Source organism: Perognathus longimembris, chromosome 1 (assembly GCF_023159225.1).
Source record: "Perognathus longimembris pacificus isolate PPM17 chromosome 1, ASM2315922v1, whole genome shotgun sequence".
NCBI classification, from domain to species: domain Eukaryota; kingdom Metazoa; phylum Chordata; class Mammalia; order Rodentia; family Heteromyidae; genus Perognathus; species Perognathus longimembris.
The window spans coordinates 85,983,951-85,998,618 of NC_063161.1; the positions used below are offsets into that span (position 1 = coordinate 85,983,951).

General features: G+C 38.6%; 1 protein-coding gene across 11 annotated transcripts in view; it reads right to left on the reverse strand.

The window, feature by feature from the left end:
• Cdc14b (cell division cycle 14B) overlaps window positions 1-14,668 on the reverse strand; it is a 149,797-nt gene that overhangs the window by 80,163 nt on the left and 54,966 nt on the right. The window lies entirely within an intron of this gene.

The window sequence follows — 14,668 nt, forward strand, 5'->3', positions numbered from 1 at the left end:
GTCAGTCAGCCTTCCCAAGGATTCTGAGCCCCTCAGGACTGCATTCTTGGTCTGCACACATTGTCATAGCTGGTTTCTATTGCTTGCCACATGAACCTAGATTGACAACTTTGCAGAGTAATCTTTTGTGTAAATACAGAATTGTAAAAATCCATCCCCCAAGTCAAGATGTTAGAGTGCTACAAGCTTTTATCTCACTTCCTTCCAGGATTTCACAGGGTGACAGGTGAACACCTCTGAAATGGCAAATAAATAAGTAGGATTGGGGTTGGAAGTGAACACACAGAAGCAGATTTCTTTTGTGGCAGGGGGCAGGCGGGGGAAGCAATGATGCTGGGGATGGAAGCCAGTGCCTTGTGCGTGGTAGGCAAAGGCTCTGCCACAGAGCCACAGCTCCAGTCCAGAACAAAAGTTTTGGTTAACTCTATCCATGTTGTTGTGTACTTACAATGCTGTACATGTTTCTCATAAAACTACAATGGTTTCTGACATTCATTTGCACCTTTTGCGTTTAGAACCACACAGTATGTTTCAATTTTCACCCAGAATATGTCCAAGTCTATTTGTATACATGGGAGGTTCATAAGTGGTATTCCTTGCATTTCCAAAAATCTCTTCTTATCTGCCTAGCTGTTTATTGCTTGACTAGGTATAGGATTTTTACTTGGTCCTTTACTCTCAATTGCTTATATATTGACCCAATATCATTTTAATTTCTAGTACTATCAAAATATTTGAACCTCTCTTTATAGATAATGTGCTTTTTCTAAAAACTCAAGCATTCAAAAACCTCACCTGCATCTCTCGAAATAAATATGGGTATCATCCCACAACCCCTACTGAGGTTGCCCAGAATTCCAGAATATGCCTGAAAGGTTTTTTTCTATTCATGAAGAAAAATATACACATAGAAAATTAGGCATCTGTACCATTACCAGAATTAAATCCTAAAACTTACTTTGAGAGCACACACTTTAAGTTATACATGTAAAATTACTAGGCTGGGGGTATAGCTAAGTGGTAGAGTGTGAATTTAGCATACACAAGATATCATTACAATATGAATTATCAACTCTTCAGTTCTATTACTTAACATTATATATAGCAATAATTCCTTGGCCAAACTAAGTATTCCAAATGAGGGCCCATGTCTTGTTACATTTTTAACTCCTAGTGCAAATATCAAGCACGCACTCTGATGCATAGTTTGTTGAACCCATGATACCTATGACACCTAGGAAAAATATCTTTACATTAAGAGCAATTATTTTTTAAGAAAAATATATCTTCATCACAACTGTTAACTTTCAGAGGGCACCTCCATTTTCTGTGTTAAGATACATAAAAGGACATTTTTCCAATGTCTGACTTATCTCTTAAAATGACTTTGTTCCATTTATTCTAAGAAAGAAAAAAAAGATTAGAAAACTGTTACTCATGCATTTTAACCCACATCAGTATAATTTCTAATAAAAGAGCAATCAGAGATGGATGCTGGTGGCTCATGCCTGTCATCCTAGCTACTCAAGAGGCTGAGATCTGAGGATCATAGTGGAAAGCCTGCCAAGTCAGGAAATTCCCTAAGACTCTTATCTCCAATTAACCATGAGAAAACTGGAAGTGGTGCTGTAACTCAAGTGGTAAAGCTCTAGTCTTGAGCAAAAGCTCAGGGACAATGCCCAAACCCTTAGTTCAAGCCCATGGACTAACAACAACAACAAAAAATCACTTTAGAAGGGTATGGTAGTGTATGCCTGTAATAATAACACCCATAGGAGGTCAGTCTTGGTTATACAACAAGATCCTGCCTCAAAACAAATGTAGTAACAATCAATTTCAGGAATAAATTAATGCTTTGTTAAATCTCACCTAACATCACACAAACTTTCAAGCACAATATAACTAATAATTATAATTTATCATGAACTAATCACAAGAATATCATCTAAAGCCAGGCACTAGTGGCTCATGCCTGTAATACTAGATATTCAAAAGGTTGAGATCTAAGATCTCAGTTCAAAGCCAGCCCAGACAGAAAACTCCATGAAACTCTTATCTCCAATTAAGTACCAAAACCCAGAAGCAGAGTAGTGGCTTAGGTAGTAGAATGTCAGCCTTGAACAAAAAGCTAAGTCTCTAAGACAAGATTGAAAGAAGAAAAAAAAAAAAAAGAAGAAAAAGAATATTTTCTGTAATTCTCATCCAATAGAATGTATTTGTGGAATATTTGAACATACCTTTCTTATCTAACTTCCACCTTTTAAATATCAACTCATCAAATGACTTCTGTTTTATTATTTAGGAAAGAAGCTTACAATTGACTTCATGAAAATTATGTCAAAACTTTTCATTTTGCATCTTTTTCAAATTCTCTCATTCTTGTCTAGTCCCTATGTTTGTCCTATCTCATCTAAGACTTAGCAGGTGCCAAAGTTTGGGTCTAGAATATCCCCTAAAGGCCTACATGTTGAAGGCTTGGACCACAGCTTGATGCTACTGAAAGGGTTGTGGGAAGGTCACTGGGGTGTGCCAGTAGAGTGTTCTTTCTCTTCTTTTACCTTCTCGGATGTCATGAAGTAAGCAGCTTGCCCCACCACATGCTCCTTACCTGCCTCATCACAGGATCAAAAGCAATGAAATGGGGCCAACTGACTACATAGAGAAACCCCCAAACTTCAAGACAAAATAAACCTCTCTTTATAAGCCAATGGATTCCAGCATTTGTTATAGTAATGGAAAGTTAACATATCAGATACCTTCAATAGCTTTTATGTTTGTTTTCTCTACTGTATTTCAGTACTTCTTAGCAGATCCAATTTTTTAAAAAAATCCAAAATAATGCCTCTATCACCTAAGCATCATCTGTCCTTTGATAAAGACAGGAAAGCAAGCAGCAATTAGATAGAAGAATGGTACTCAAACACATCTTCAGCAAGAGGTGCTTCTCAGGGGAATACAAGGGTTTCATGTTTGTAAGGGACACTTGTGCCATACCCACAGATCTCTCATTTGTACTTTGAAAAAAGAAAGTCCCGGAAAAGATAAATCTGTATCAGCAGTTGTTCCAATTAATGAGAAGATAGTTTATTACAATGTATAGATATGTGTATGAGCATGCGTGTGTCTGTATGTGTGTGTGTGTGTGTGTATAATTTCAACCAACTAATGAAATAAAACCCAAAGATCTTTCAGGATTTCTCTAAATTTCTAAAAATCCCTCAATCTTCTATTATGTACACTTTTTTTTTTTGGCCAGTCCTGGGCCTTGGATTCAGGGCCTGAGCACTGTCCCTGGCTTCTTCCCGCTCAAGGCTAGCACTCTGCCACTTGAGCCACAGCGCCGCTTCTGGTCGTTTTCTGTATATGTGGTGCTGGGGAATCGAACCTAGGGCCTCGTGTATCGGAGGCAGGCACTCTTGCCACTAGGCTATATCCCCAGCCCTACACTTTTTTTTTGTTCAATGTCAATTTAGGATACTTCTTCTTACTCAAGATTCATTTTGTGTGTGTGTATTTTCTCTGGTCTAATTATAAAAATTGCAATAGTATAATTTCCTTGTAGCTTCCAAAACAAAAACAGTCTTTAAAAGATTAAGTAACTGTGGGTTAGCCATGGAATATAATACAAGTTCAACTTATAGATGACAAAGAAAAATGAAATGTGTTTTTCTTTTTTTCTTTCTTTCTTTCTTTCTTTCTTTCTTTCTTTCTTTCTTTCTTTCTTTCTTTCTTTCTTTCTTTCTTTCTTTCTTTCTTTTTTTATTGCCAGTCTTTGGCTTGAACTCAGGGCCTGAACACTCTCCCTGGCTTCTTTTTATTCAAGGCTAGCACTCTACCACTTGAGCCACAGCTCCACTTCTGGCCTTTTCTGTTTATGTGGTGCTGAGGAATCAAACCCAGGTCTTCATGCATGCTAGGCAAGCACTCTACCTCTAAGACTCATTCCCAGCCCTAAAATGTGTTTTTCTATGTGAAGGGAAAACTAAATTTTGTATTAAATTATAATTTTTAAATTAATGAGAGATAAGTATATGTAAATAGATAAGACAATGAGATAAGGTGTAAGAAATGTACAGATATGGACTAAATCTGTTCATATAAATATCTGAGGTATTTGCTAGCCATCTATGTTTTTGTTTTTGTACCTACTCATCTTCCCAATTCAAAAGATAATCCAAGATAAAATTATTCTAAATTTGTTTCTTAAGAAGCTAGATGCAGTGACAGGAGGCTGAGAGGATGGAAGTACCAGGTCAGCAAGGAAAAAAGACCCTATCTCAACAGAAAAGGCTGGGTGGGTATGATGGGATGTACCTATCATCCTAGCTATAGAATGTGAACAGAAGGATTCTGGTCCCAGCCAACCAGTGCAAAAAAAAGTAAGATCTTACCTTTTTAAAGAATAATAAAACTATAGGACAATATATGAAATGTTAAAAACAAAACACAAACACAAAGCAAGAACCCTACTAAATGACTTCTATATTAGCGAAAATTATTAAGTCCATAAACTAAATCAATATTATTTTATTTGGAGCTTGGCATTTGGACACTATAGGCACTGATAAAATTCTTTCACTATTGTTTTCATCAGAAGCAATGTCTCAATGCCCAGTCTAATTCCACAGAGCTATTTTGAACAAGGAAACCACAAACAATGACAGACTAAAAACCTGTGACAGCCAGCTTCCACACAGCCCCAAAGAACCTTATCTCCTGGTGTTCTTCACCCTTAGTCCCTTCCCACAACACAGCCTCTGAATGCAGCTCCTGCAGAAATGACAGTGTGACTCCTGAGACCAGGTCATAACAGACATGGGTCCTGCCTTCTCAGGTCCCTCATGCTGAATAAAGCTATCAGGCTAGAGGACACTCAGCAGCCACATGCTGAGGACCTCAGGCCTCCTGCTGAGATCTCTAACAGTGACTGGAAGGAGATGAATGAACTACTTTAGAAGTGGACCCTCCAGACAACTGCAGCCCAGGAAAGACCCTAAACCAGACCCATCCCAGAGAAGCCATTCATGCAAACCTAACCCACAGAATGTTTACACTTGTCTTAAGCACTAAAACAGCAGTATTTTAACTACCAATAATCTACCCCAGCAATGAGTAGATCATTTCAGTTCATATAAGTGAATGAAGGAAAAGAAATAACCTAACTAGTACAGAGATGTGGCTTAGGACGGCCTTGTTATTTCTCTGAAGGATGAGGATTCTTTCTGAAGGAATAAATAGCAATCTCGTAAGAATGAAATACTGTCACTGGGAGTACTTAAATACTGTTATGTGAGTTGCTGCAGCTCAGGCCTGATATATCCTAGCTATTCAGGAGGCTGAGATCTGAGGATCTCGGTTCAAAGACAGACAGGGCAGGAGTGTCCAGGAGACTCATATCTCCAATTAATCAGCAAAAAGCAAGTAGAGATGTGAATCAAGGGGTAGAAGTCATAAGTTGAGCAAAAAAACTCAGAGACAGCACCCAGGCCCTGAGTTCAAGACTCAGGATCAGTACCAACAGCATTTTTCAGAATCATAGACAAAGTCTGGTTGGGGGTGGGGGTGGGGGTGGGGGGTGAGATACTAAATAAAACCATGGCTAGACAGGCATAGAGTGGTATACAACTGCAGTCTTAGCTACCTGAGAAGCTAAGGTAAAAGGGTCCTGTGACCCTAGAAGTTCAGTGGCAGCCTGAACAACATAGAAACCTTGCCTATTTATTTTTAAATAATAATCAATTCTAGACTTTCTACTACCCACATTTACATGATTGTTTGCCTACCGCAATCCCTGTGAGAACTTCTGATGTTGGATTACTGACCTGAATTTCCAAACTGGGAAGGTGCTCAGTGACAGACATGCAGTAAGTGACTTAATAAAAGGCTCACAACTCCATCACCCATTACTTTAGGCTTCAAATAATGAAAGCCCAATAAGACATGTGTTTACTTCTGTCCTTACAGACATTTTCAAGGTTTTGTTTACTAATTAGCAGGTCTTTGGTACAAGTTTCAAAATTAAAACACACCAGTCATCACATTGGAGAGCTTAGGAAAAACAAAAGGCATTTCAATCCCAACAACAAATGTAGCAGCCTGAGAAACCAGTATACTCTTTTAGAATATTCTTTATGTAGAAATGTCACAGTGTTTACAGCATGTAAAAATTCCTGTAACTGTTTTCACATGTTAGCCAGATGACTCATCTTTCCTAGGCCAAGAATTTGACTGATGGTTAACAACACCAACAAAACTTTCCTGATGAACACAGAATGTTGAAGAAATCAGGCAAGCTCATATTCAAGTGTAAAAAGGTGAGCAGGGGAATGTGTGTATGTGTATACACATATTAAATAAAACCACTTTCAGAGTTCCTGCACAAATATTGGCAAGAAAATAGCATAAATCACTTCTTAAAAATAATCAGATGGCCATATATATATATGTATATATATATCAAAAGCATTAACTTTTCAAATTACTTTCATTATATATACATACTATATATATAATTAATATAATGACCCTCAATGTAAACAAAGAAAGTCTCCAATAACAAATGTATCTCTACTGAGATTACACAGCTAATAAAAATATCAAATTGTTCCTGGATGCAAGAGCAAGTTGGACATACTGTTTAAAGACAACACTTAATCCTTGCTCTTTTTTGGTAATGAGATCTAATTTTGAAGCATGGGAAGATCTACAGCAGCTTAAAAATACTCAGTGGGTTACATAAAGCTGGCAGTTTGCAACATTCTGAACGGTGGCCTTAACTGCTCATCCAAGATCACAGTGTTTGTTAGTAATGGAGAAGGGCGAGCAGCTCAGACAAGAAATACTACCATCTAAAACAAGAACTAACTAGAATGTGTCTATAAACCTAAAAGTAAAAACATAGGATGGCATGCATGTGGTTACAAATGAATTAACTGAAGAGCTCAAATAGTAATCCTAGCTACTCAGGAGGCTGAGATCTGGAGATTGTGGTTCAAAGTCAGCCCAGGCAAGAAAGTATGTGAGATTCTTCTCTCCAGTAAACTAAAGTGGCACAATGGCTCATGTGGTTGAGTGTTAGCCTTGTGCACAAAGAGCCTCAGAGATAGCGCCCAAGCCCTGAGTTCAAGCCCCAGGATCAGCAAATACACACACACACACACACACACACACACACACACACACACACACGCACGCACACAATTCTATAGAAAGTCAAAAATCATAGTCCAACAAAATAAGCACCAGGAATTGGGTACCCGCATTGGGGGTGGGGAATTGAGAAGAGGAGTAGACTAATGAAGGGGACAAGGGGGGGAGTAAGGAAAATGCAGTCAAGAACTCACTGTATAAACCACACAATTAAGGGGCGGGATATACCACACAATTAAGAAAAGGGAAGGTTGTTCCCTCCCTTCTTCCCTCCTTGGTCTTGGGGCTTAAACCCTGTGCCTGGGCACTGTCGATGCATTTGGTCTTGCTCAAGATGAGCATTCTCCCACTTGAGCCACAGTGCCACTTTCAGAGTAGTTTATTAGAGGTAAGAGTCTCAGGGAGTTTCCTGCCCAGTCTGTCTTTGAATGGCTTACTCAGATCTCAGGCTCCTGAGTAGCTATAATTACAGGTATCGGCACCTGGCTGAAAGTGTATTTCTTTACAGAGCTGTGTCATGCCATCCTTTGGGCCCTCTGCTGGAAAAGTAGAATCAAGTCTCAATATCCTCTAGTATTATAGACATACTGTTGCATACCTCTGTGAATGTAAAATACCTCTATGAATATAAATACCTTTATGATCCGTTATAGTGACTGTGCTTCATCAGAGCTGTGTTTAAGGATTTTACTCAAGATTCTTTTCTTTTGAGATGATGACTGAGAAGCTAATTTAAAAATGGTGCCAGGTACCACTACAGTAACAGAAAAAAAAAATAACATTCCCAACTAAAAGAAAAAAAAAAAAAGAAGAAAAGGGAAGGTTGAAGGGGGATGAGACTGGTGAAGAGGGGAACACGGGTCAAGATGCAATGTATTGGGCTAGGAATATGGCCTAGTGGTAAAGTGCTCGCCTCATACCCATGAAGCCCTGGGTTCAATTCCTCAGCACCACATATATAGAAAATAGCCATAAGTGGCACTGTGGCTCAAGTGGCAGTTTGCTAGCCTTGAGCAAAGAAAAACCAGGCCCTCAGTTCAAGCACAAACAAGATGCAATGTATTCATCAACTGCTTTGTTAAATGGCACTTCTTTTGTGAAACTAAAGATAATTGGAGGAAAAATGAAGCTGAAACAAGGATAGGATCTAACAGTCCAGAAAGTTGAATAGAAAGTTGAATAGAAAGTTGCAATTAAGGATCATAAATGGCCATGGGGGAAATTCTTAGTACCACCCAGTAAGCAAGTATCTCCAGCAGCTGCAAGGTTGGGCAGGCTCACTGGGGTGAGGGGAAATGAACAGTAGAAGTGGGAGAAGGGCAGCAGCTGCCTCCCCCAGTGAGCAGTTGCTCATGGCCTGGCTGCTATTTATAATTTCCTGGTTGTTGTTTGCCCTATCTTTCACAAACACTAAGGCAGAGGTTGAAAAGCCCTGGGATGGATGTTCACAAAGCCTTCTGCTATCCTATCGGGTCCCATCTAGTTCTACCCCATCTGGTGGTGGACTGAGCAGGATTCTGACCCACAGCTTCCTGATTTTACTTCCCCACCCTCAGCCTTTTCAGATCAGTTCTTCCTGCAGCTACCTGAACCCAGCATGGACTCCTCTGAATCCAATGTAATTGATTCATTTAAAAATTGGACCACAGGTTCAAAAGATCATGAGTAAATAACAAATGCAGTCCCAGAGCTCTCATGGTAACTGCTGAGGCAACCTCAGACTTAATGCAATTGAGGATTCTACTCAGATTGCTGAGTTAGTATATTCTTACAGCTTAATTAGTACCATCATTTTCCATATAAATGTCCTCAAGGTAAGCCACGCTGAAAGCTATAAAAAAAGAACTGCTTTAAAAATAAAGAAGTGGGAGATAAGGTTGACACTTTACCACAATTAGCTCTACCAAACTAATTTATTAAACACTACAGGAAGGCAAATATATGCCAACGGTTTCTGTTGTGTATTCTACCCTGAAAATGCTTTCTATTTATTTTAAACATAGAAAATGTTGGAAACAATGGACAGTTTCCTAGGCTAGCCTGTGGAAGAGCCAACTGCTGTAGATCTGCTGGAAAATGTTATAGTCATGTTATCAAAGCTGAAAGCCAGGAAGACAGAATAGTAACTATGTTGCTTTTTAAAAGTAAACTTAAGCTATGAAAAAGGGAGTAAAACCAGGAAATAGGGAATGACATCTAAGAGGGAGAATGAAAGAGAAAGAAGAGGATGAAAGAAGAGAAATCTGTGTTGTGGGCACCTATTATTCATGCCTTTAATCCTGTCTACTTAGGAAGTTGAGGTCTAAAGAACTGAGGTTCAAAGTTGGCCTAGGCAGAACAAGTACTCGAGATTCCATCTCTAAAATAACTAGCAAAGAAGCAAGGCTGGAGGCACACCTCAAGTGGTAGAGCACCAACCTAGCAAGCAAGCCAAGCAAGCACAAGACCGGAGTTCAAACTCTGGTAGATGAAAGTTAAAAACACACTAACAGAAAATAGCTATACCCTCAGTAAATGTGTTCAAACCCACTAAAACTTAATGTTTATCTGATTGTAAAACATGTTACAAAATTGTTGTTTTGTAGCTACTAAAACAGTATTTTCAAAACCAACAATGAAAAGAAAATTACTAATTGCTTTTGGTTTCAGGGTAACAAATGACCTTAACTGCAAGATAAAAAGCTCTGCTCCACAACAGAAAGCCAGATGAGGGATGATGGTACAGGTCAAGTGGTAGGGCATGGGGCCTACCCAGCCAAGCTTAAGGCTAAATTCAAACCTCAGTACAAAATATTTTAAAACAAGAAAAGGATGAATGAAATGATTAGAAAAACATTATGCCAAAACCCTAATAAAATTGACTTGGGCAAGTACAGCCAAGCATCACTTAGGGAGGAGGTTACATTCTGAGAAATGCATCTTTAGGTGGCTTCCTCATCATGCAAATATCACAGGATATACTTACACAAACTAGTCTGGCTCTGATTAACCACCAGGCAGAATCATCTTTCATAGACAACTATCATTGATGTGGTCCATTGTTGGGAAAAACATCACTATTCAGCAACAATTGTTTACAGCATTAGATAAGAATGGCCATGGGATACACAACTGCAATCCTAGTATTTGAGGGACTGAAACAGGAATAGTCTGCAGTTGAAGGACAGTGTACCACAAAGCAAGACTCTGTCCCAAGTTAAAAAGAAAACAACAGACACTAGAGAAACAGTTAATGAAAAACTATATAACATATGAACAGCATCAAAATAACATCCAATACTTTAAATCGTAAGGAGAAAATCATACATGGAGGGGACTAGGTGGTTAATACCCAATTCAGTGGTCACTTTCAATATCATTATTAGGAACCTAAATATTACGTTTTCTGAGGTAATGCAACATTTGGTATACAAGTTTGTGATATAATTTCCAGTTCATGAGAATACAAAGGATGGAATACTTTTGTAGAGTTAAGCGATATCACCAAGACAAAAAAAAACAACAAACAAACACCAAAATAATGCATAAATTCAAAACAACAAGTATTCTACAAGAAAACAAAGAGATCACATTAAGAACAATGCCCACGGGCTGGGAATATGGCCTAGCAGCAAGAGAGCTTGCCTCGTATACATGAAGCCCTGGGTTTGATTCCCCAGCACCACATATATAGAAAACAGCCAGAAGTGGCGCTGTGACTCAAGTGGCAGAGTGCTAGCCTTGAGCAAAAAGAAGCCAGGGACAGTGCTCAGGCCCTGAGTTCATCATGGCCCAGGACTGGCCAAAAAAAAAAAAGAAGAACAATGCCCAGATCCTGCCTTCAAGCCCCATGACACCCCCCCCCAAAAAAAGAAAAAACAAAAACACAGAAATTAAAGACACAACAAACCACATGCAGATGTTCCTGGGTTATATAAATTTTGACATTTTGAACCAAATGGGTAAATACAAAAATAATCTTCTGAGTATGTTTAAAAAAATATGTACTAAAGAAATAATCACTCACTTTAAAAAGTGGGAAAAATACTACCAAACATAAAACTAGTATGTGTATACATCATATGTCTTACACATACATGAATGTGCAAAGTCCATCTTCTATAAATGTAAAGGCCTTTTCTGAATTTCTCAAGGAAACAAACGGGTTTTGTGTATGACATTTTTGGGGGGAGGGGTGCCAGTCCTGGGGCTTGAACTCAGTGCTTTAGTGCTGTCCCTGGGCTTCTTTACTCAAGGCTAGTACTCCACCACTTGAACCATAGCTCCACTTCCAGCTTTTTTGATAGTGTAGTGAACATAAAGAGTCTCACAGACTTTCCTGCATCGGCTTAGCTTCAAACCAAAATTTCTCAGATCTCAGCCTCCTAAGTAGCTAGGATTACAGGTGTGAGCCACTAGTGCCTAGCCATACCATAATTTCTGTTGTTTTTTGCAACAACAAAACAAAACTTTGCAATTTTATTTTCAAAATGCTCTTTTAATCATGAGTTTCTTTTGAATAGCATGACTGTTTTCACTTAAAATTTCACCTTTACTTGGAAAAAACAAGTATCATCTCAAAATCTGCCAACTGTCACAGGACAGATAGCAAGTTTAGTTTATAAAACAGAATATGGTACACTTATTTTCATAAAAGAAAAACTCACCCGTTTTACTTTAATTTGTTACCAAAGCTTCCACTGTTCAGATGGTTGAACTGGTAAAGCCATTTTCCAAACCATATAAATCACAGTATTTTGAAATATACTGAAGACAAAAGAAAAGTCAAATAGCTTCTCTTCCTTCTCACAACACGTAAGAGCCTGCCCATCTGACAAGGACTGACAAGAACAATCTCTACTTTGTAAAGTTTCTTTTAAGAAACTATTGAAAAATCGCCAGGGACAGTGGCTCATGCTTATCATCCTAGCTACTTGGGAAGCTGAGAATGGGAGGATTACAGCTCAAGGCGAGACTAGGCAGAAAAGTCAAGTGATTCTATCTCAATAAAAGGAAGCTGAATGCAGTGAGAGGCTTAAACCAGACAGATTTTGGTCCGTATCCAGGAAGGAGTAGACTTTATCTCAAAAATAACTAGTGAAAACTGGGGCTGGTGGCATGGATGTGAGACAGAGTGCCTGACTCTAAGCACAGGCCCTGAGTTTGAGTTCAAGCTGAGTACCACCAGAAATACAAATTTTAAAATGGTGATTTATTTCTATGCCCCGACAGATTTTTTTTTCACATTCTCTCTCCACTCCATATTAAATCCTTTCACACACAAAGGATAAATGAAAAGCCCAGAAATTAATAGGATAAAAGTAATCAATTTGAAATATTTTATTTATTTTTTTTTTCTGGTGCATATAAACATTGTGCACACACAAGGATTTTACTGAAGATAGAACCCAGGGTCTCTGGCAGGCTAGGCAAGCACTCTACTACTGAGCTATACCCCAACCCTGTAATATCTCCTTTGTAATGATTCCTCTTCCAGATTTTGTTTATTTTAAGAATGCCATGTCAAGCCAATCACTAAAAACCTTTACTATTTCCAAAATTCCTCATAAAGTCCAGATAAGTTGTTAAGACTCTTCTCTAAAGTCTTTAATCAGAGGATTCAATCAACTTCTAACAGATCAAAACCCTGCTTACTTTGATGTTTTCTCCTTTGAAGTATTTACATTGTATCTCCAACACCTCATTTCTATTATTAATGAACTAATAAATATCCCTTTCTTGGAAGTCTTTCTCTCTACTTCCCTACTACATATCATAGCTATCAGTCATGGACAGAGGATTTGTCCTAGTAAGGAAGAGTCAACATCCAAATTAGCTTGCCCTAGACTTTCCTAATCAATCACAGCAGTACTGACCTGAACATTTAAAATCCTCAAGGATTTCTCAATCTAAACATACAAACTACAGAAAAATGAAGCTTCTGGTACCAAAACGTAACCACAACAAAGTTAGGTCAAACTATGAACAAACATGCCAACCAACTGTTGGCAAATACATCAACAAGTTATTTTTCTTCGTTAGTAGTCAAAAAACAAGAGCAATGGGCTGGGGGTTGTGGCTCAGTGGAAGAACATTGTGCCTAGTACATATGAGGCTCCAGATTCCATCCCTACCACAAAGGGGGGGAAAGGCTAGTAGAGAAGCTTCTGAGGAGTTCTCCACTCTGAATTCACCAAGCTTCGCCCTCTAAGAGACTTCATCAGACCTATAACAAGTGACCTATCCAGCAGCAGCCGTACAGAACTCGTGAGCTTTGAACCCTGTGTCTGGGAACTGCTCCGACCATCCAAGGTAAAGACAAACCCACCAAAGATGGTTTGACATTTTTGTTAGTACACCAACGGTTCTATTCAATGATTTATCAACCCCAAAACTTTTGCTTCTTTTTCTGTGTAAAGGTGCCATGACCTGAATTTTAATCCACAAGGTTTTCTTCCCCTAGTGAATGGCCAAGTAATGGGACATTTGATTTCATTTCTTAGAAAGCATCCACCATAACATCCTTTTTCTTGGGATACTTAAAAAAAACAATACCAACTTTTATTAAAGGATTTTGTTGCCAATATAAGAAACAAAGCAACAGCAATTAAAAAGAAAACAATCAAATTCTTATAGACATAATCTACAGCCTGTGTTTCATACTTTTGAAGATGATGACAAAACCGAAGTTTTCTCAGAATAATTTCTCTGACTACTTTGTTTTTTGTCTTTCAGAATAGGAATTGAACCCAGGATTACATACGTGCTAGGCAAGTGCTATACCACTTAACTATAGCCCTAGTCCTCTCAATTTCTTGAGCACAAACAGGAAAATAAATCAAAATAAGGGCCTTCATTGCTGCTGAGATATTTCAAACATAAAAATGAACAGGTGTTCAGGTGGAATTTCAACTATTTCCACGATCTATTTTTGACCTATTTCTTTCCTTTTTGGGGGGTGGGGGCAGTCCTGGGGCTTGAACTCAGGGCCTGGGCACTGTCCATGAGCTACATTTGCTCAAGGCTAGAATTCTACCACTTGAGCTACAATGCCACTTCCAGCTTTTTGTTTATGTGGTACTGAGGAATTGAACCCCGGGCATGCTAAGCAAGCACTCTTACCCACTGAGCCACATTCCCAGCCCCTAGACCTACTTATTCTTATACAACTCCTGCTTATCAAACTGTAGATTAGAAAATAATTCTATGTAGCAGTGGTACTCATTGGACACTATGCTGAAAATTAACTACATAACTTATGGGTCGGGATGGTAGGGAAAAACTGGGAGAGAGTGAGGGAAAGGGTGACACTATCCAAAAAGAAATGTACTTATTACCTGATTTATGTAACTGAAACTCATGTGTACATAACCTTTATAATAACAATAAAAAATAAAAATTTTGTAAGGAGGAGAAGGCTTGAGCTAAGGTTGAGATTGTAACACAGAAGAGAGTTTTTAACATAGGCAAATTTGTTTACATGTGCAAAAAAGCCTCCTAGATAGAGCAAGCTGGAAGCCAGGGAACAAAGAACATCTAA